This window comes from Cricetulus griseus, chromosome 7 (assembly GCF_003668045.3).
Source record: "Cricetulus griseus strain 17A/GY chromosome 7, alternate assembly CriGri-PICRH-1.0, whole genome shotgun sequence".
NCBI classification, from domain to species: Eukaryota; Metazoa; Chordata; class Mammalia; order Rodentia; family Cricetidae; genus Cricetulus; species Cricetulus griseus.
This window is the reverse complement of record NC_048600.1, coordinates 12,216,718-12,239,870: the sequence shown is the minus strand read 5'-3', so window position 1 is coordinate 12,239,870 and position 23,153 is coordinate 12,216,718.

The following is a 23,153-nucleotide window of genomic DNA, read 5'->3' as shown; positions in this document are numbered from 1 at the left end:
AGGAACAAACATGAGGAAGTATCTGTCTCAGGTTAAAATAATGGTCTTTGGAGCAGAAACAAAAAAATAAAATAAAATAAAATAAAGAACGACCCAGCTTGAAGGCTGGGTATAGTAGCCTACAATTGTACTCTCAGTACCAGGGAGCCCTAGGCAGAAAGATCTTACATTCAAGACTAATCTGCAATTCATCGAAAGACTGTATCTCAAAACAGATACAAATAAAATAAAATTTGCTTTTACCACCCATTCTCAGGAAGGTTTCTAAACTTTCTGTAGATTTAAAGACAGTGTGATGGTACAAGCCTGAAACCCTAGCACTGGTGTGGTAGAGACAGGAGGGTCCTTGAGGCTCACTGACTATCAACTCTAGCCTCCTCAGCAAGTTCCTGGACAAAAAGAGCCTCTCTCTCAAGATAAAAGTGCATAATTCCAGATGAACAACACCTAAGGTTGTTCTCACACAGGTACACATGAACACCCACACACAAATACACAGACACACACAGCATACATATACCACACAGAGACATATGTACAACACACATACACACACAACATACACGCATACACAATACATACACAACACACACACACACACACACACACACACACACACACACACACACACTGCAGTCTATTTTCAGAAATAGTCTGAAAATAATCTTAGAATAGAAAAGACATAGATCTTGGGAATTCACTTTTCTGCAAAGAACAAGTCCTTCCTTCTGCATCTTTAAAGACAGGACAGGTGACAGGCCGATGTCAGAAGTGCCTGGAGGCAGTGGTGTATGGGAAGTTTCTCAGGAAACAGAACTTGAGGGAACAGCTCCTCAGTGAGCCACCCACCCCCAGCTTGGATGTCCTGATGACTGGGGCCCAGCTCAAGTCTGGCTGGCCCCAGGGAACAGCAGGCCTTCTCTATCAAGACTTCTTCCACTCTCCTCCAAGCTCTCTCCCCAGGTGGTACCATCCAAAGTAAACAGGCAGACAGGCCTGTGCATCATTGCCAAGGCCATTAACACCCACAGCTGCTTTGGTGTCCTGGGTGTTTGGCAGCCCAGCCCTTGACCAAGCTGACTACATAAAGTTCAGCAATCCCCTGCCCCACAACCAAAGGCTCAGAGGGCTCTTTCTGTATCTGCTATGACTTGTGATTAGAGGGACTTCCCAGCTGGCCAACTGCCTCAGTCAATCAGCAGGAACTGTTACCACTATTAAGAGACATTCAGATGCAAGAGCTGGTACTCTTCACTCCTGCCCCCTCTCTAACCCAAGACTGGGGGATATTTTTTGGGCAGGTGCCTGTTGTGAATGCAGGCCTGAGAGGCAAGTGGGATCAGCATGGGATGCTGGGGTTGTGGAGTCCAGGGCCTTCTCGGCATGGTAGCAAGCACTGAGGTACCCAGGGAAACACTGGAGGGCTTGCTTATTTCCTTTGGACTTGAAGGACAGATGACAGACAGCTCCTGCAGGCAGTGAGGCAATGGTGAGCTTCATGGGCAGGGCATCAAATTTCATGTCATCTGGATCCCTAGTCTCATTCTGTGGAGCCATGGATGCCACATATAGCATCTCAGTTCTGGGAAATCTAGGAAAGATCTTCCCACACTAGCCTTTTCCCAGGGACTGCATGCTAGAACAAAAGTGGGAAGGTATGGACATTAGGCTTTATGTTGGTGTCATTTAGCACAGGTATGTGTGTTTGTTTGTTTGTTTGTTTGTTTGTTTGAGACAGGGTTTCTCTGTGTACCCCTGGCTGTTCTGGAACTCTCTCTGTAGCCCAGGGTGGCCTTGAATTCAGAGATCTGCCTGCTTCTGCCTCTCGATTGCTGGGATTAATGGTGTGTATGCCACCACCACCCAACTTAGTGAAGGTTTTGTATTGAGTCTCCATAGTTTGAACTTGGCCGCTGCTGGCTGTGAAAGACAGCCAAATGTTCTGGGATCTACCCTTAGTAGCCAAGCAACCTTGAGCTAGTTACTAATCCTTTGTGAGTTTTAAATTTCTTATTGATAAAACTGGACTAAACACACCTATTGCTGCCATGGTCACAATGATTTAGCCTTGAGCAATTAGTGGGAAACTGTTGAACTTGGACCAGAGAATCTGCCCCCCAGTGATGCTCTTACTCATGACCAAGCTTCATAAAAGCTTCTTTCTCTGCCCCAGTTTTCTTCTGTGTACAGTAGGGGTGAAGAAAGCCTGGTCCGGGGAACTGCCAGGGACCAAGTGCTTTCTGAACTGTTTTTATGGTATCCTAATTGTTCTAGGGGAGGGGAGGAGAACAGATGGAGCTGATGTCAACCTTTCTGGGATGGGCTGTAGAATGCTGTTAAGCTCTCTGGTCCTTCTGCGATAGTGCCAGAGAAGTTCTCTAGTGTCGGGAAAAGGGGCGCCATACCTTCAGGCTCATCAGCACCTTAGTTTTCAGATTTGGCATCCAGGAAAGAAGAAACACACTGGTAAGTCCTCTGTCAAATTTGGTATAAGAGCCAAAGGCCACCCTCCCACCCTTTACTTCCCTCTTGAAGGAGGCTGAGGCATTGCACTGGTTGATCTCCCAGTAACACTGGAGAGAAATGAATGGGGAAGAGACTTAGATCAGAGTCCCCATTTACACTTACTAATCAGGTGACCTTTGACTTGATTTTTTTTTAACCCCCTGAAGGATCCCACTAGTATGAAATAAAATATTTATGAACTTGAATTGCAAGAGGCCTGCTACTTAGTAGGCCCTCAACTACTACTAAGTAGGTGTTCAATGAATGCCATTTAAATCTGAGCCTGGGTATGGGTGCATTAGTGGGCCCTAGGTGGGCAATGTGTATGTCTTGTCTAGACTTAAGGGAGGGTACTGGGTTGGGCTGTTTAAAATACATGACTGATTATCTCAAGCTCCTTGCCATACAAACATCTTCATTTTCTGTGTGCTTGGAGGAATACAAACTAGGAAAGCATGGCTCCAATAAATGTTTCCATCTATGCTACCAGGATATGGGAGTCTAGAGGGCCCTCAGAGTCTGAAGGCAGTAAAGTGTAGAGGTGGGGGAGGGCCCAAAATTGGAGTGTCCATGTGATTTGCAGAGTACCAGGGCTCATGCTGTGGAGACTCATTCACTCCCACTTGTACATGGTGGTCAGCCAGCCCTAGGACATTCTCTGCATTAATGCCTGGTGTAGAAAGAGGGTACCCTGCAGGTATGAAGTGGGGTGTGTCAGCTCACCCCTCCTTCAAACGCCATGGATGTGTCTGTGTGCCCACTGCAAAATGAAATCCATGCTGTCAAGTATCATAGCATATGAGGAAGAGAAAGAGACTTCAAGTGACAACAGGCATCACAACTGACCTGGAACTCTAGCTTACACATCCTGGTCACAGACACCGGGGCTTTTCCAGGCCCCAGAGTTCAGCCCTTTTTCCATCTAACCTGTGACCTCTGAGAAGTAAGGCCAGAATCTTGTCAGACTGTGTGTGCCAATGAATTTCCTCTCTAGAGGTCAGCCTGTTTTGCCAGCTGTTAATAGCCTATTCTCTTGTCAGGTGGACTTTTGACTTGTCTGATGCAAATCAGAGTCATATTTGTTCCTCAGCTGGCTTCTTGGTAATTCCTTGGGATTCCAGAAGGTAGCCAGGATTGCGAACGACCATGAAGATGAATAATGGGATGGCCTTAGAAAGAAGCCATGATTCACCAACTGTGTTCCTTTGTGCTTTGTGGCACTAGGGAGACATTCTCTTTGTCCTTAGCTCTCTGTCCTCAGTCACCATTTGTATTCCTTCCATCTTTTCTAGTCTGTTCTGTGAGTCAATCTTTTCAATTGTTTTCTTGGTCTCTGCTTCATTCCAATTTTCATTTATTTATTTATACATCCAACACTTAACGAATGCCTGCTAAAGCAGCCTTTGGCTAGCTTCTGTGGATGTTGCAGAGATCAAAGTAGACCAGGTGTCCCCTCTCAGGGAGGATCTGTCTATTCTGCAGGGATTTATCACATCAGTCTTTCTCTACTTCTTAGAAAGAATGAGATATTTCAAAAGTGTGGGTTTTCTCCAGAACTATATTGTCGATCCCCTCTTTTTTCCCTAGTGAAGTCCATGTCTTCAGTATCTTGATCCTAATCAGTCCCTGTTCATGGGCAGCTGAAGAAGTTCATATCCTAGCGATGGACAGTGTTTTGTTCACATGGCCTGAGTCTTGTACTGGAGAATAGATACCCGTAGATCTCTATCAGGCCCTTCGTATCATTGTCCCAGGTCACTCACGAGAACCTGGTCTTTCTTATTGAAAAAGTAGGACAGTTTACTTCAGTCTCTGCTCACAAACATCAAAGAGCTTGACCTCACTCTTCTTGCCAAGGCCCAGAACCAACCATAGGCATTGCTTCTAGCTACTCTGTAGCACAGAGGAATTGTGGCTCACTGTACCATCAGCCAGAGGACAAAACAGACCTCTACGCTTTCTGCTAAGATAGTGGTTTTCAGATATTGTCTGTGAACCACATTAAGAAACACACACTTCACAACATGTAGCTGAAACAAATTCCCCAGGCACCATACTTACCAATGTTATATTCAATACCCTCGGATTGTACTATGGTCTATTTTTTAAAATGGGACATTCATTCATCAAATTAAATTCATCACTTATATCCTTTAGTTTGAAAACTACACTTCTAAGGCCAGTGATGTTTTAGTTTTAATCTGTGTGGGCCTTGAGCCTGAAATTTGGTCTAGCACCTCCTAGTGGGGCCTTGGGAAACAACAACTATTTTGCTTTGTCTACAAGATGCCTTCTGAGCGGGGAATGCTGTCTAACCCTGAAGATATGAATACATGGGCTTGTTTCTTTCTCAAAGGGCACACCTGAAGACTTTTGCTAAAGCAGGCAATGGAGTGCATTCCCTCTTTTTTTTTTTTTTTTTTTTTTTTTTTTTTTTTTTTTTTTTTTGAGACAGGGTTTCTCTGTGGCTTTGGAGGCTGTCCTGGAACTAGCTCTTGTAGACCAGGCTGGTCTCGAACTCACAGAGATCCACCTGCCTCTGGCACACACCTTTAATCCCAGCACATTCCCTCTTTTAGGACCTGTCTTCTTCCCATATTTCATAGCAAAAGCAAATCAAGAGAACCAAAGTTTATGAAGAAGTGATGAAGTGGACAGTTGTTTGCCTCTGGCTGTAGAGGATTGCTTTCCTCTTGTTTTCTCATTTGTAACAGACATCATAGATAGCAAGTGTCACTCAGACTAACAGATGCCTCCACAGTGTTGTCAAAAGTGCCCACACAATCTTACTTGCCAGTCTAGGGCTGATGGCTCACACTGGTAATCCTATAACCCAGGAGTCTGAGTAAAGTAGATCATTATGAGTTTGAGGACATTCTGGGATGCATTGCAAATTCTACGCAACATGGAATACAGTGTGAGGCCATGTTTTACTCCAGCCCCATCCCCCCCAAAAAAAAACAGAAGAAAGGAAGGAAAGGGGGAGGAAGGGAGGGAGGGAGAGAAGGAAGGAAGAAAGGAAGTAAATACATTTTGCTTTCCTTACCATCACACAGCTAGTGAGGGTTCCTTTGAGGCATTGTTGGGGCTCCAATATTTCCTTGATCTAAAAGGCAATTCAGACTGTCTTATGCTAAAATGCCTCTCATGTCAAAATGATTAAGTCATATCTCAATTTTCTGAATGTAAAAGAGGTTTTGGGATAGGTTATAGCCAGCAACACAGCAAAGAGGCAGGAGATAGGAGCAGGTGTTTCTGCCCTTGCCCCATCATGCTTCATGCCCTACCTCCTCCTGGCCTAAGCATGAGCAGAAGTTTGTGGATCCTCATTGCATTCAAGGAAGTTTGGCGATGCTCTTCCAGGCTGCTGGTGGCACAGAGTAGATGGTTCTTGCATCCTTAGTTGGGCAGCAGCTGTGAGTCTGAGGTTGCATTTGTGAGCAGTGTAGTGAGGGTGCCGGATGTCCAGGGAGCATCTGTGCTCAAACAGCCCTCGAAGACCTTGGTACTAGGTACAGTTTCTTCGTCCTCTTCTGAGCTTGTCACTTTCTCAGGTCCTAGGATTAGCAGGGCTTGTGTAGCAGTGTCTATACTCCACAACACGGCTCCACACCCATACAAAGTCCGAAGGCTGGGACTAAGCCTGAGGTCCATGGTCACCCATGTTACATTTTTCTGAGCAGATGAGAAGGGAACTTTATAAATGAGGAGCCACCCACCTCATTGTCACTTTAGACTCAACACAGTAAAGTTATATATGAAAAAAATAGCTAAGTTAGGGAGGAGATCGAGAGCTGAGTTGAGTCATGGGGACCAGTTCAGGGCTTCTAGCCAGACCCAAGGAGTAGAGGCCCTTGCCTGTATTTGTGCATATTAAACCAGGCAGTCATCCCTTAGTATTTTGGGGGAAAGGATGAAAGTGTCACCCTCAACAGTTTTTGTCACTCAGGCTTTATGCTCTAGCTCAGTCTGCCTGGCTTGGTCTCGGCCCAGCATCCCCCACTTCACGTGCCCAGTGGAAACTGCTGATGGTGTCAGAGTGAGTCCATGGCTCACCTCAGACTGTTGCTTCTCACGGTTCAACACACAAACAATGAGTGTGTTCTATGCTGCCTGCCACTTCTGGCAATCAGAGTGTTTGGTGGTCAGGTGGGGACAACAGAAACAAATCTCCCCTCAAGATCCAAACTAGAGAGCCCAGGCGCTTCTGAGACCCGGTGATGATATGTTTCAAACTAAGAAAGCTCTGGTTTAGAGCTGGTTTGATGGGTCTACAGCGGCCATGGAATACTTTTGTTCTCTTTTACTCCCTGTAAGCCAGGAAATAACAGCAGATGAGCTCAAATCCAGGGATGTGCCCAAGATAACAGTTTTGGCACACAGTGGAATCTTAGCTCTACACATAGGATGCTGAGGTTTATATTCTCCTCAGCAACTCACTCTCTGTTACCAGCCATCTCTGGACCCCTGACACCATGGAAGGTAGCAGGGGGCCACCATGTGGTCCTGATCTTTGGGTATCTATAACTAAGCATGCTACCCTGTTGTTAAGCTTCTGCCTAAATGTTAATATTTATCATTTACAGCCAGCCACTGCCCCCTTTCAAAGGTGAACACAGTAAAGTTTACGACAGATATACTATCAGATCCCAGAGGAGCATAAAAGCAGGAGGGCGAGTGGTAGCTCAACCATCTGTGGAAAGAAGCCATTTACTCAAAGGCCCCAGACACCTGTGACATTGCAGCATGGAGCTGCCACCAGGTGTTTCCCTCATGGGATTGCTGCTGCTGCTGCTGCTTGTGGGACAAGGTAGGTGTGACATAATTGTAAGAGTCACTGATACTCTGTTCTATTGGTGCAGGAGTGGAATGCTCCCTTCTGTGGAGACAAAGCTCCAAATGGAGAGTTCAAACTCAAGGAGGCTGGTTTGCGTCTTGTGGGTCAGGAGGCAGCTGATGCCTGGAGGACTGAGAGTTAGGGACCCTGAAGGCTGTGTGTGTGTGGACGGGTGTCTTGGGAGAGGTAAGATGAACAGGCGAGTTGCAGACTCTGGTGGGGGGATAAACTGTGAGTGTAGGATCACCAAGCCTTCTGTTACTGTAGGCTGTGGGGCCTTGGGAAAGTTCCATCTACCTGGACCTCATTTTACCCCCATATTTGAAATGAGGTGGTGATGGGTGGAGAAGTGGCTTCTTGGTAGAATGCTTGTTCATCAGTACAAAGCTCTGGGTTCAATCCCCCAAAAATGGAATAAAATGGGTATATAAATATTAAGTCATGGTTATGGCTATCTGTAGCCTTTGCTTTTTTTCTGTTGAGGACAGATGAAGACAAATGAGTGTGATAAATCCTAAAGATGCTCACAGGTTTTAGTTGTATAAAGTGCATAGCGAGCCTTGATTGGACCACATAGGTGATGAGTGGGGCTTTGTATTTCTTCCAATGCCATGATTGCGAACAGGTGTACTCCTGCTGCACCCTCTCTCTGTTCCATCCCCCTTGGTTTAGGAAGGCAGGATCCTCAAAGTTAAAAAGGGTCTTTACCATGACCTTGAGCCCTTTCTTCGTAAGAGGCCTGGGTCTGGAGCAGAAGTCATTTGTCCTGGAGCCACCCAAACAATGGAGGAGGTATAGCTGGGACAGAGGCCATACTGCCTGGGGCCCCAAAGTCTACTTGCTCATCTAGGGTAAGGGGATGGCCTCAGTGGACCGCTGGGGAGACAAGTAGTGTCCACTCAGCCTACCGTACAAGAAGATTGCACTTTTATGGTTTCTGGTGAGACTCATGGACAAGCCTGTCATCTTTATTGATCACTGGGTTCTTTTCCTGTGCCAGGCCAAGTCCTTCCATTTTTCTGTAGTTTTATCTTTCCCTTGGATTATTCGAGCTCCCCATGTGTGCTGGCTGTCTACTGGTTCTTTAGTGGGTGGACATATATGGCAACTGTCTTTTCCCATCCCAAAGCCGGTCATCTTTCTGCACTCTTCATGGAGAGAGGGGAAATTAATTTTGTGGAAGCAGGCGATGAGCACCCAGAGGGGATGGACCTACAGGCTGGTTACTCAGAGTTTGCTGGAAGAAGCCATAATTTGCATTTTATAGAGACTCAGAAGGAGTGGAAAATGTAATGGTGGTGAAGAGGAGGCTTCAGGTTTGCCGTAATTGTGGGCTGCTGGCTGGGGGCATGCTAAGCAGTAAGGCATCTTCAACAATTGCCTTGAGCATATTTGGTTTTCTTTAGTGCAGCGGTTCTCAACCTGTGGATCACAACCCTTTGGCAAACCTCAGTCTCCAAAGATAATTATGTTACGACTAATTCCAGCAACAAAAATTACAGTTATGAAGTAGCAATGAAAATCATTTTATGGTTGGGGGTCACCACAGCATGAGGAACTGTATTAAAGGGTCACAGCTTAGGAAGGTTAAGGATCACGGCTCTACTTGATCCTGAGTTGGAAGCTGTTACAGAACAATAGAGACAGAAAAGGATGAGGTTTGGTGGCAGTAGATTGCTGTCAGAGTCCTAATGTCTTTGTATTTTCTGTCTGGGTGCAGAAGGCAATAATTGTAAGTCTGTTCTACACATTTGTTACTCTGTGTTTCTTGTGTAAGAACACCTACCTGGAGGTCATGAAGACTATCTCACATTTCCTTCTGTATTTGCTGCTCCGTTTAGGTTAATCTTGGTACATCTAGCATTGATTTTTGTTGTGCCTAGTGTATGAGAGGAACCCAGTGTTATGTTTTGTTATTTTTTTCCTTCATGCGGATATCCAGCTGTCTCAGCACCATTTATTGAAAAGTCAATTGTTTCCCATTGCTCCAATGAGCCATTTGTTTCACAGGTCAGGGGACTGTTTCTCTGCCTGTAATGTATCTCCATGGTAAGATCTATAATTTGACAAAATAAGTGCCTACTTCTCCTTCTTTGAAGTGTCTTAGCCTTGAATTCTCCTGTAAATCTATCAGCTTGTCCATTTTCACCTCACAAAGCCTGTTGGAATTTTGATAAAGATTACCTTTGAGTCTATGGATTAAGTTGGGAGAAATAAACACCCTTGTCAGTGGTGATGTGGCACGCCTTTCATCCCAGCACTCAGCGGGTAGAAGAAGGCAGATCTCTTGAGTTTGAGGCCAGCTTGGTCTACAGAGTGAGTTCCAGGACAGCCAGTTCTACACAGAGAAACTCTGTCTTGAAAAACAGCAACAAAAACCCCAAACACCCTTAAAGCATGGAGTTGTGAAAATCATGACTACATATTTAAATTTTTGTTCATAGTTCAGTAAGTTTTCTTGTTGAGGTCTTGCATGTGTTTTGATCAATTTATTCCCAGGTATATGATATTTATGTTGTATGGAAAATGGATTTGCTTTTTATTTTAAAATTGTTTACTGTAGGCATAAAGAAGTAAAATTGGTTTTTACATATTGCATTTTGAGCACACATACATTCTCATATAGCCTATCTGCTTCTTTGTGCTTCTTTGTTGGAATTCTCTTTAATCGTAATCTGGTTGGTCCTGTCATTTCTGTCTTCCTTCCTTCCTTCTGTGTGTTTCTAGGGTCTCTGAAACCTTGTTTACAATTTCTCACAGAAGTGATGGTTAGAGGCACTGTTATTTTACAAGTTCCATTGGGAAGTGTTCCCTTTTCCTTTTTAATTTTGTAAACTGCATTTAAAAAATCTTGCAAATAAACAAGAATACCCCAATCAACTAGACCCAAAGTCTATACAACTCTGTGAACTTCTATACAGTTCCATCAGCAAGTGTGATGCTTGCTATAGGCTTTTTTGTGCGAACATTTTGAATATCTCTAATCTGGACATTGAAAGTCTGAAATGTACCCAAATGAAGGGTGGGATTTTTTAGGGGGGGGGGGGTATAGGATTCCGAAGCAGTGCTTCTGAGACCAGCAACCCAGCAACTGAACTACTTCTGACTCCAGGCATTTTAAGGACAGCTTAACCTGCACTTCCCATGAGACTAAGAAACTTCTATCTTGCTCCTAATTTAAAAAGAAAACAAAACAAAAACCAAAAATCTTAAAAATTATAAGTACATGTTCTCTCTCTCTCTCTCTCTCTCTCTCTCTCTCTCTCTCTCTCTTTCTGTGTGTGTGTGTGTGTGTGTGTGTGTGTGTGTGTGTGTGTGTGGTACATGTCTAGGGGCATGAGCACACATGTGTTGAGGACAAAGGTCTATGTTGGGTGTCTTCCTCAATTGTTTCTCCACCTGAATTTCTGAGACAGTGCCTAGCACTGAAGAAGCTCATCATTTCAGCTGGACTGTCTGACAAATGAACTCCAGGCCCTTCTGTTTTAGCACCCTCCTTCCCCACCTGAGGTTACACATATGTGCTATACACCCAGCTTTTACATGGGTGTTGGGACCTAGACGCAGATCCTCATGATTACATGGAAGGCCCTTTACCAACGGACCCACCTTCCCCATCCACAAATGATGGCCACATTTAAATCATTTTTAAAGTCAGATTTTTTGCTTTCATCTTTTTGGTTTGTTTTTGTATCTTAAGACTTTGTTTCTCTGTGTAGTCCTGGCTGTCCTAAAACTCACTATGTAGACCAGCTGGCCTCAGACTCAGAGGTCTGCCTATCTCTGTCTTCCAAGTGCTGAAATTAAAGCTGTGTACCCTGGCCCCAACTATCTTCACATTTCAAATATCTACAGCTTCTATACCCATGACCCCCCCCCTTTTAAAATGTCTGGTTATTATTATCATGAGTATTGTGTATATGTAGTGAGACAGAGGCAGACAGACACACAGAGACAGAGACACAGAGAAAGAACACATGGGTGTACACTTGCCAGGGTATATGTATGGAGGTCAAAGAACAAACTTTTGAAAACCAGTTGTCTCTCCTCCCATCTTGCATTTGAGGCAAGGTCTCTCCTTCCATTTCTGCAGTGCTGTGTACTCTGGGGTAGCTGGCCTGGGAGCTTCTAGGAAAATCTTCAGTCCCTTCCTCCTGTCTTACCTTTGGAGTGCTAGCATTTTAGATGCATGTCTATATCATCTTTTCATGTGGACTCTGAGGAGTAAACTCCAATGTCAGGCTTGCATGCCTCTTTTTTTCCAGTGGGGACATTGATATTGGTTATTTGAAACTTAATCCATGTCCTTTTCCCTGTCTATTGGCAGTGCTGAGGATTGAACTTGTGTATGCTTAGCATGTACTACTTTACCACTGAGCTGAATTCCCTTTTCTTTGATTTGTCTTATCAGAAATTTGTCCATTTGAATATTTTTGAAGAACTAATTTTTGGCTAAGCAATCTTCTATGTAATAGTTGCATAGCAAATTGTACCACATTTCAGTGACTTAGAGGAGCCCCCACTGTATTTTCTCACAGTTCTGTGGATCTGCAATTTGGGAAACTCTCATCAAGGACATCCCATTTCTATTCTCATGGTACCATCTGAAATTGATCTTCAGGGTCTAAAATGACATGTCTGGGTACTTGACATCCTTGGTACATTTCCACATTGCCTGTATTTCTAATGTGCAGCCTATACTTTACCTAATGACCCAAGACCCTTCCCATAGAACACAAATAAAATTCACCACACACAAACGGTATACATACTAAGCCCAGTTTATTAATTTCATACATTTATCTTGCTTGGTCTTCCTGGTATGTCCCAAAGTTGTGGCATGATTGTTTTCATCTGTTGTAAGAATTCTCAACCTTTGTTCCAAAACCACCATCCTTTTAGATACTACCATTAAGTAATTTATCTTCACACATGTAGTTTTTCCATTCTCTTTCAGTTGCGTCTAATAGCTTGTTAGAGCTATTACTACTGATTTTATTTTCAAATTTAATTCATATTTAGTTCTTCATAAATTGATTTGGCTTAATACATAGTTATATATTATATATTACTATATTATTACATGTTATACACATATCACATTATATATATACATTTATATATTGCATGTATACATTACATATTACATATTATAGAGTACTATATACATATTATACATGCACACTATTACATATACCATTATAAATTATTACACATTATATGTTAGTATATTCATATTATATCTTATATATACATATAAACTTTTTACATATATATTTTTATATATTATTACATATTATCACATGTTATATACTTATTTGTGTTGTATTATATGTGTTGTGTTATGTTATGTATATATATATATAGTATGTTATATATGTTATATACTATACTACATATAGTATAATTAGCTGTATTTTAATTATTACATCAATATAACTTGGCAATTTTGGCTTCCTATAAAAACCTTAGGCATGTGCTGTTTTCCGAAAAAATAGCTGTGTAATTTTATCTGGTAGTTTCAGCATACAAAACTTTACAATATCTTGGCTCTATTTTCTCCATGCTAATTGTCACTCACAGGCACTGTGTGTCTCTATGATTAATTTGGTTATGTTTCCTGTGCCCTGTAACAGCCTCCTTGAACAATCTACCCATGATATTCTTTGGGGCCTAGACTGAAAGTGATCAATTTCAAAGAAAATTTAAATATAAGGGTTCATGCTTATGAACACTGAGACCATTTCCAATTAGGAATCACTTTAACTAAACTCACTGTGTGAGGTTCCCTAGAAAAGGTAAAACCCATGTCAAGCATTTACACACAGCTTCTCCCCGGTCCTAGCAGGGAGTATGTTTCTAGACCCCACTCCTCTGAGGATGCTCGCAACTGAGGAAGCTTAAACTTCAAACTACAAGCCGTGTGTAGATTGATGTGTATAAACACATGGATAAGCTGCAGTGATTTGGATCATAGCTAGGTAGATTTCAATACAAAATGAATTCTAAGTGCTCTGCAAATAGTTGATCCACCTGCACGTGTTCAGTTCAGATACAGCTTGTCAAATGTTTTCAACCCGAAGTGGTTGGGTCCATGGATGCAGGACATACAGCTGCAACTCTAGTTTAAGGTGGTCTGTGTTGTGCATTGTTCCCGCATTGTTCCCATTGTGGAGATGAGAACTCTGTGGCTTAACAAGAGTTAATCAACTAGTAAATAAAGGAACCTGAGCCAGTCCCAAGTCAAAGTCCCTTTGCCACTCATTCATGCAATGCTAGAACCCAGTGGAGAGCAGGACCTAAATAGACTTCTATTTAAACTGGAAAATAATCTCAACAAACCTACACATATAAACACAGATCCCTGTTTAAGAGCTTTAACTTCTAAAACAGAAATAGCATTACCTCAAAACTGCTCTCAGCCCCAGCCGGCTGCCAGGAAGGCACTGTAGATAAGAAAATAAACATTTTGCTAGAGTTTCATTTTCCTCAAATGGTCACAGGTTCCCAGGAGGCTGTCCGAACTGTGAATAAAAACTCATCGCCATGGTGATGCATTCACAATACTGTCAATGCAAAGCCAAGGTAGGAGCTGAGTGAACTGATCAGGGATGTTCACCCCCCCCCCCAGTCAACATGCATCTGCAAGAAGCCAGAGTCCTGCGGGAGTTTGGTTTCCCTTTCCCTTCCACCCTTCTCTAGAAATATGATCATTACAAATAAGAGTGGAAGGGCTGGAGAGATGGCTCAGTGGTTAAGAGCACTGACTGATCTTCCAGAGGACCTGGGTTCAATTCCCAGCACCCACATGGCAGCTCACAACTGTCTGTAACTCCAGTTCCAGGGGACCCAACACCCTCACATGGACATACATGCAGGTAAAACACCAATGAACATAAAATAAAATAAAAAGGAAGAGATTAAGAAAATACAAGTGGAAACAGATCTTAGAGAAATTCTGGTGACCTGACTCCTTCAAATTATTGATGCAAGTGGAAAGGGACTGGCTTGAGTCCCTCATCTGGATGTCAGCAAAGCCATTCCTAAGACCCTGGGGCCAGACACTCCCCTCTGCCTCAGCTGTTGCAGTCCCTGTCCACCCCTGCCATCACACTCATTCCTTCTCTGAACAGCCAGCAAGGGTGTGGGAGTGGCTTTCAGGGCTTTCAGAGTCTACTTTCCTGGGATGTCACCTGCATCTAGAAGATTTTTAGGACTCACTGTCAATCATCATTTTTTTCAAGTTGCAGTTTTTGCTGCTGTCAATTAACTGTCTGAACACCCCTGGGAGAACCCAAATCAGATGGAGCCTGGCTGGGCTGGTGGATACTAAACGATGTGAGGAGCCCCCTGGGGAGAGAGAATGGATTTCACAGGATCACTTGGGGGGAAATTAGGCACCAACACAGGTGCAAAGAGCTATGATAGCTGCAGTAGAGTTCTGAGAACTGAAGGTCGGCTGTGAGCAGGAGAAGTCTTGAGTGGGGTGTGCTACAGAGCTAGCAACTGGGTTGAGATAAACCTAGAAGAACAGACAAGGGCACAAAGGAAGGGAGGCGTACATGTCCACTCTGGGGCAAGGCTCACTGCCCACCTCAAGCAGGCTGGTTGGATTAGAGCCTGGTGTCCTAAGAGGAAGTGAAAGACAAGCACACCGAGTGCTCTACCACAGAGCTAAGTCCCAGCCTGAGCAGGATTGGTGGACTCTGGAAAAGGACAGTGCAGCTCTGGCTACCATTGGCTCTTGATGTGAGATTTTTTTTTTTTTTCCTTTTGTACCTTATCCGGGGAAGAGACCTTCCTGATGGAGAGACCCTAACGCCCCTCCCCCATGCTTCCTTACGATTCCTCTTCTCTTGGAGCTCCCTGATTGTCATCCTTTCCTCACATCCAGCTTTGAGAGACCTCCAGGGCCTTTTTGTTCTGCCTCAGTGCCTGCTCTCCGCCACAAAAAACAAAGTCAAGAAAAAAAAAAAAAAAAAAAAAAAAGATTGGCCAAGGGCAAAACTGCAAGTCAACTACATACATGCCCTGTCCTGTGAGTGGAGCTGCCATCCCTTGGAGCTCAGGGTGTGTGATGTTGGAAGGGGTAGGGGGTAGGCAGAAGATGGAGGGTGGTGTCTTCTTTGGCCATTGGCATTGGACACTGAATATTTAGACAATGTTGGTTTAGGACTTTTCAAGTCATCTCTGATGACTTTGATGGCCCATCAGACTAAGTATCTCCCCAAAGGGACTATATTGTTCATGGTCAGTCATTTCTTTGGCAGCCCTGGTGGCAAACCTAAGCTGGCTGTGAGGGCAGCTGAAAATTGTGGTCTTGTAGGCATAGCCACAGGACACATTTCCATATAGGGACAATTCAGGGACGGTATTGTTAGTGTTCTTGTTGAGGTGACAAAATACCTCCAAGAAGCAATTTATTTGGCCTCAGAGTTTGAGATGGTGCATCTATCATGGGGAGGAGGGCATGGCAGAGTTATAGCATTTGCAGCATGTGGCTTGATCTCCTCACAGTTCCGTGCACGGCGAAGTAGAGAGCTCCCTCTGGGAGCAAGGTAGGCTCTAACTATCCTTCCCACAGGCCACCTACTTCCTCCAACTAGGTCCCCACTTCCAAAGGTTCCCAAACTTCTTTTAACAGTACTACCAGCTGAGGACCCAGTATTCACACACAGCCCTATGGGGCACCATTTCCATCCAAATCGTAACACACACACAACAAACTTCTTATGATGTCCACTCAACAAGTCTGTGACTCAGAGCAAGCACCCCAGACTCACAAAGAACTGAATGCCACACGATACTCCGAGAGTGACTTATTGAGTGTCCTGAGCACGTTAGCTAATCCGTTAGAGCATGGTTTCCTGAGGCAGCAAACAAGGTAATTGGAGTAGCTTTCCCCTTCCACTATCCTAGCATTCAGAGACAAATATTCAAAAGCCAGCCCCATCAGTCTCTCTGGACTTCAATGTCACCTTCTACTGACTGGCATGTGACTGCTCATGTACTGTGCTGACAAAAAGAGGCCTGTGCCTCCCAGCATGCCTGGAATTCTGAGGTGGAAGCTGCAGACAGGTATGACTCATAGTTGTCTGACCCAGTAGGCACAGCTGCTCACAGGCCACCATAGCATCCTGTAAGGCCCGTGTATGAATGAGATCTTGCCAGTCACCCTAAGGAGCTTAGAGTCACCCAAAAGATCTGTGTACAGCCAAGGAGTCCACAAGGGAGACATTGGATGACTTTGACCCACCCTTTTCCAGATCCTGGCAGAGCACAATGCTTAGTGATTGCAGCACAGCTCAAGCCTGCACTTCCTTTACTGGTCTGGTCTCTGAGCCTATTTAAAAAAAAAAAAAAAAAGGCTAGAGCAATGGTTCTCCTTTTTATATATAATTTATTTTATTTGCATTGGTGTTTTGCCTGCATGTATGTCTGTGTGAAGGTGTCAGATCTTGGAGTTACAGTCAGTTTTTAGTTGCCTCGTGGGTGCTGGGAATTGAACTCAGGTCATCTGGAAGAGCAGTCGATGCTCTTAACCACTGAGCTATCTCTCCTGTCTAGAGCAATGGTTCTCAACATGTGAGTCATGACCCCTTTCACAGGGGCCACATATCAGATATCCTGTATTTCAGATATTTACATTATAATTCATAACAGTAGCAAAAATATGGTTATGACATAGCAACAAAATAATTTTATGGCTGGGGTTACCACAGCATGACGAACTATCTATATTAAAGGGTCGCAGCGTCAGGAAGGTTGAGAACCCCTGCTCTAGAGGATGGTAAATCCCGCCTCTAATGTTGCTGTGGGGACCTTACACTTTACAAAGAACCCAAGAATTTAATGCACCCCAAAGCATGACCTCAGTTTACTTCTGTTGCCCTGGGTATTCCTCCCTGCTGCCCAGGGAGGCCCCTTCCTTGCATCCCAGAAGGTGATCATTGTCCATGTGCACAGCAGTTACCCACACAGCACTTTCCTGCTCTTTGATCCCCATGGCAACTGCAGGAGGAAAAAGCAAGGAAGCCAGGCGCATTCCCATTATATAGATGAGGAAGTTCACAGACAGAAAGATTGAGTGCATGACCCGGGTCGCCACATGGGGCTGGTTTTCCTCAAGGAAGGGATGGATTGTGGAAAATTATGCTCCGGATACATTCTAAGTGGACAGACATCAAGGAGATCTGTAAATTAGAGTGTGAGTCCTGCTGTATTTTGGCTAGTAAAACCATCCTACCCACCTGTGGCCACTGCTGGACTGGCTCTAGTTGGTTGTCTAATAGAGTCAGATTCTGAACTTGGAAATACATGAGCACCACCAAGGGCCTTCTGTGATTTCTGACACCTACCATTTCCAGGCCCCATGCAGTCTAAAGAAACCTGGAGGGGCGGGGCCAGTGTGTTACTAGTGGAGGATCAATAGATAGCTGCTGCATTAAAGGGGACCTCTGAGGCAGAAGCCTCTGCCTTGTACCCCCGGCCTGGTGCTACAATGGACCTTTCTGGTTCCCAACCCCAAAGGTTGCAGCTGTAATTTGGATGACTGATCTCTACCATTCCTGTCCCTCAGAGCACACACAGGTGGTTTTCTTTCATTCCCAGCAGGGTGGAAAAATACATGTTTTTTTCCCTGACTGACCTTACCAAGGTGGGAGTTTTTCAGGGAGCCAAGAGCCCTTTATGGATCCGAGAGCCTGGCGATGAAACAACCTTCCAGAAGTGAAGCATTCCCCTGGGATCCCATGACTGGGGGTCAGTGATGTCACAAGTGCCTTGATGCAGGGAACACTGAGAGAATTTTCTTTCCACTTACCTGATAGAAAGCAAAAGATGAGGTCTCTGTCCCTCCAAGATCAATGGGGACAGAACAGAGGGTTGTAACTTTCCACCAGGACTGAGAGGTTGGGACTTACTGTCTCAATTCAAGACACAGCTTCTCTGACAGCCCAGGGCAGTTATACGGGAGACTCTGCCATCAAGTTGAAAGTGGCAGCTCTAGAGTTACATGGATAATCTCAGGCTACAGAGTCTGGAAGAATTTGAAGGATTATCTATGTGAACAGCCAAAACAGCTACCCATTATTGTACCTCTGCCATCTGTCATATACATCTTTTTGTTTGTTTTGTTTTCCGAGACAGGGTTTCTCTCTATTGTTTTGGAGGTTGTCCTGGAACTCACTCTGTAGACCAGGCTGGCCTTGAACTCACAGAAATCTGCCTGCCTCTGCCTCCCGAGTGCTGGGATTAAAGGCATGCACTCCCAACGCCTGGCCATATACATCTTTAAAAGTATATTTATTTAGGGGGCCAGACAGATGGCTCAGTGGATAAGAGTACTGGTTATTTTTCCAGAGGACCTTGTTTTGATTCCTAGCACCCACAAGGTGGTTCCCAACCATGTGTCACTCCAGTTCCAGGGCATCTGATGCCCTCTCCTGGCCCCTGTGGGTTGCAGGCATATGTGTGGTGTACAGGCATACACACAGGCAAAACACCCATACATACAATAAAAATAAACATAAAAACCATTTAAATCTATTTTGTTCCTTGACAATTTCACATATGTACACTATGTATTTTGGTCATTTTCATCCTGTTACCCTCTCTCATTCCCCCTCCTGCGCCCACTAAACCCCGTTTTACCAACAGCCTTCTTTCTGCTCTCATGTCTGTTTTGGTTGTGTGACCCACTGACTTTAAATAGAGTTTTGTTTTGTTTTGTTTTGTTTTTTGATGAGCAGGAATGGGGAGGCTATTTAAAAGAGCATGGGTGGGTATCTTACCAATGTCGACACTACTGAAGAGAATCACTCACCTTCCCAAACAACCATTAACCATTAACCAATGTCTTTTGGGGGAGTGAAGCCTCAAGTGTCCCTACCCCTTTAAAACTTATTACTGCTATACAAGGCAGATATTCCCCTGTCCATCTTATAGATAAGGAAACTGAGGCTTGGGGAGGGTGGCGAGACTCAGGATGTCTCTCTATTTTTATGGAACTGATGAGATAAAAGTCGCTTCTACATTTTGGGGGAGTGTATCTATGTCCAGAAAGTTCAACATTGTTTTTGAAAAAAACTAATTTCTCTACCATATTGCCTCTGTTTCTTTGTCAAAGCTTTGGGCGACTCTGTTTTCCTGGGCCTCTCTGGCCTCCGCTCTGTCTCATGGGTCTTTGTCTATTCTTTTGGTAGTACCACACTGTCTCCATTACTGTACTCTACAGTAAGTTTTGATATTGGGTTGTATTGGTCCTCGGTGTTGTCTTATCTATTTGAGCTGTTTTTCCTCTCCACAGAAACCTTAGAATCAGTTTGCCGTATCCACAGAGATTTCTATGCTTTTATATGGCTCTGAAGACTAAAATGGAGAACAGTATCTTATGACAGGTGAAAATTATATGGGCTATAAACTGTAGCCTCTGCAGATGAAGTTAACATGTGTGCATTATGCTTGTGGCCACTTTCACAACACTGAAATCATGAAGAGAATGGAACGGTCATGCCAGAAAAGAGACTTTAGGGTCTAAGAAGCTAAAATATGGACTATTGGCTGCTATAGAAAACATTTGCTAGACCTAGTCTCAGGCATGTGGTTTATACTCACTTGGTTGCTTCCGAACACTACCCATGTAGCTAAGTGAGCTAGGCTGGGTTGTTTTTTGGTTTGGTTTGGTTTGGTTTTGGGTTTGTTTGTTTTGTTTTGTTTTGTTTTATTTGTTGTTTTGTTTTTAGTCTCTCTGTCACCGGTTCCTGACTATGTCAACTTTACTGTAAGTTGAGTTTTCTGGATCTCACATTACTACATATAAGATGAGATTGTGGCATTTGTCTCATAGAATTGTCACAAGCATTAATGCAGTTATGTTATGTAAGGGCTCTAACAGGGGTATATAGAAACTCTGTGGGAGTGGGAGCTATATGGAGCAGTAGCTACCACTTAGTTTATATTTGCGATCTTGGCCTAGGAAGAACATTACCCAAATGGTCACAACTCCCTGCCCTGCTAACTCATCTCTCCACTACTGTAGTGACTGCGTCTTAAAAATCCATCTGGTCAAGGTTGGCCAGGTTAGCCTGGAATTTGTGACTTCGAAGTCCATCTCCTTCTGTCTCTCTGTGACCCACTCCTTCCTTGCGCTTCAGTCACAGACCCCACGTCCTAGCTTTTTTCCAGCCCTCCATGCTTGTCCGCACCTCACTGATTTCCCATCCTGTGGGCCTTTTCTCTCAGAAAACTGGCTTCTGGGAATTTCCAAAGAGTCAGTGAGATTTGGATGTGGGTCATAGCCATCGCTTGTGGAAACTGGTGTCCGGTCCCTTGGTGGGTAGGAACTGGAAATGTACTGCTTCTCCTTCATGTGACTCTAGATAAATTATTTTGGGGGTCAAAAGGTAAAGCTGCAGATGAAGGCTGGGGAGGGAGATTAGTCAAGCTCCACCTCCTGGGTCAGGGTTGCCTTTCACAGTGTCCCTGTGCACACTTCCCTGGAACTGTGCACACTGTGCAGAAAGCTGGGAGGAGAAAAATCAGAGGAAGCAAAGGATATAAATCCAGGCTCAAGCACTTTTGAGACAGATATCAAGATTATGTTACAACAGGAACATTTTGCAGAGGCTGGCATATTGGCACGTGGCTTTAATCTCGGCATTTAGGAGGCAGAGGCAGGCAGATCTCTATGAGTTGGAGGCCAGCTGGGGCTATATATTCAGAAGTATGCTGGGATGAGGAGTATGACTGTGTCTCCCTGCCTGTGTTGTCTCCTCCCTTCCCTCAATTCAGAAAGACCCCTTAAGAATTAACAGTGGTGCCTAGGTACATAGCACTGTCATGGCTGCCTTGAACTCTGTGATTAGCTCTTAACAGTTATCTCACTACCCTTCAGACAATTCTGGGATGCCTTTTGCTATTCCTGCCTTTTCCTATACCCCCAAACAATGGCAACTATCTGTCCATCATTAAGATCCTAGAAGGTTCTGATCCTTGGCAAGGAAGCGATATGGCAATCTAATAATGTGTCATGCAGGATATAGGGTGACGACTGCCCCTCTCAGACAACACTCCACCTTGATCTGGGGGTTCTACCCTAATGGAATATATTAATGGAATCATGGTGTCCCAAACTATGATGGCTAGAAAAAAGGAATCTGTGCTTTTTCTAAGATAAAGGATATTACTAATGTGGGCACATAGGGCTTGAACGATGGGTATAAAGCATACAAGTTTGGGCAAGAGTTAATTTTAACTTTTAAAAACCATCTCATACACAGATACACATACATAAAATTGAACTATTTCTGCTTGCTTTCTTACTTGTGCATTTCTTTTTATTCATTTTAGGGCCCTCCAAAATTCATAGCGCTTCCATAGAGAACAAACTGACACAGCAGCCCCAGGAAGTGGTAAGGATTTTGCCCCTGGTAGGGGGTGTATGTGTATAGTGGAGTGGGGGGGTGGGGGTGATCTCCCTTCTAGTGGAAAAAAAGTCCAAATTTCTGAGCAGGTTGGTAACACCTCATTAAGGCCCTAACTGAGTTGGTCAAAGGAGCTGCTTCCCCAGGCCATCCAGGATGCCTGGCAGAACATTACCATGGCTCCTGGTATTTGGGGCTCATCATCCTTGCAGACCAAGCGGGTAGTTCCCAGAAGTGTCCTGCAAGCATTATAAATGGGCATGTTATCACTGTGAACCTTGAAGCAGATGTTGTAAGTTATCCAAAGGCATCTGGGTAAGGTCTTCCTGGAAGGTCCACAAGATAAGAGATGAGAGTAAATGCTGTGCGTCTCTTACTGTAATCAGTAATTCGGGAGAAATTAACTTAGGTTTGTGAGATACAATGAGGGCTTCCTGTGCTTGCTGCTTTTCCTGCCAGTGTCCCTCCCCTAGCATTTCTCATGTCCCAAAGAAGCCACTCTGGATTCCTGGCACCAGGACCCTGAGAGGCCCATGCTGCCCTGAAGACTCACATACTGTCACTGTGTCCCTCATCTGCTCTCGGTGATCCATTTGGACTCAGGACACTCCAATCTGGAAGAGGCCCAGGAAGTTCCTGGGTGTTTGCAGCAGCAAATATGCACAATGCCTCAAGTTCTTTCTTGTGTTAAAATAAGAGAGGAACAATATACAATAAGAATAAGAGGCATTGAATTAATTTTTACACATAGTCTCAGTAAACTAGGTCCTTTGATTGTTTCTGCTTTTAAAATTGGAATAAAAAATCCATAACAAACATTAATATTTATACTATGTTTGTACAACATTGGGAACACCACTGTTATGTATCCGTGGCTATCCACCTCCAGAATGCTACATCATCCCAAGAGTTCACTTCCTGTGTTTGTTTGTTTGTTTCCCCAAGAGTTCCTTTTTTTCTCCTTCATCATCTGCTTTCCCTCTCCACCACACTGTTGCAAGCCATACACATGCCACTTGCTAAAATCCTCATCAAGAGACACATGTGCTTTCTCATCAGGGGAACTGGGTGGAAAACGTGCCCATAGGCAAGTGTTGCTTCTGGATTTTGAGCCTACATAGCCAAGGGCAGAAACATTTCTATGCAAAGTGCTTCGCTACATAGAAATTGATATTTTGGGTGTTTGCTTTCAGTTGCAGGCCCTGAAGAATTTTGCATTTCCGTGCAAGCCAAAGAAGTTAGGACTGAGTAAGCCTTCAAAGTCAGGTGTGTGTCCACTGGCTGTGAGCAGAGAGGCTCAGTGGTCAACAGAGGCTCTGCCTCCATTCCTCTTCTACCCCTTGGTCATTCTCCTGCAGCCCCATTTCAGTGATTCTCAACTTGTGGGT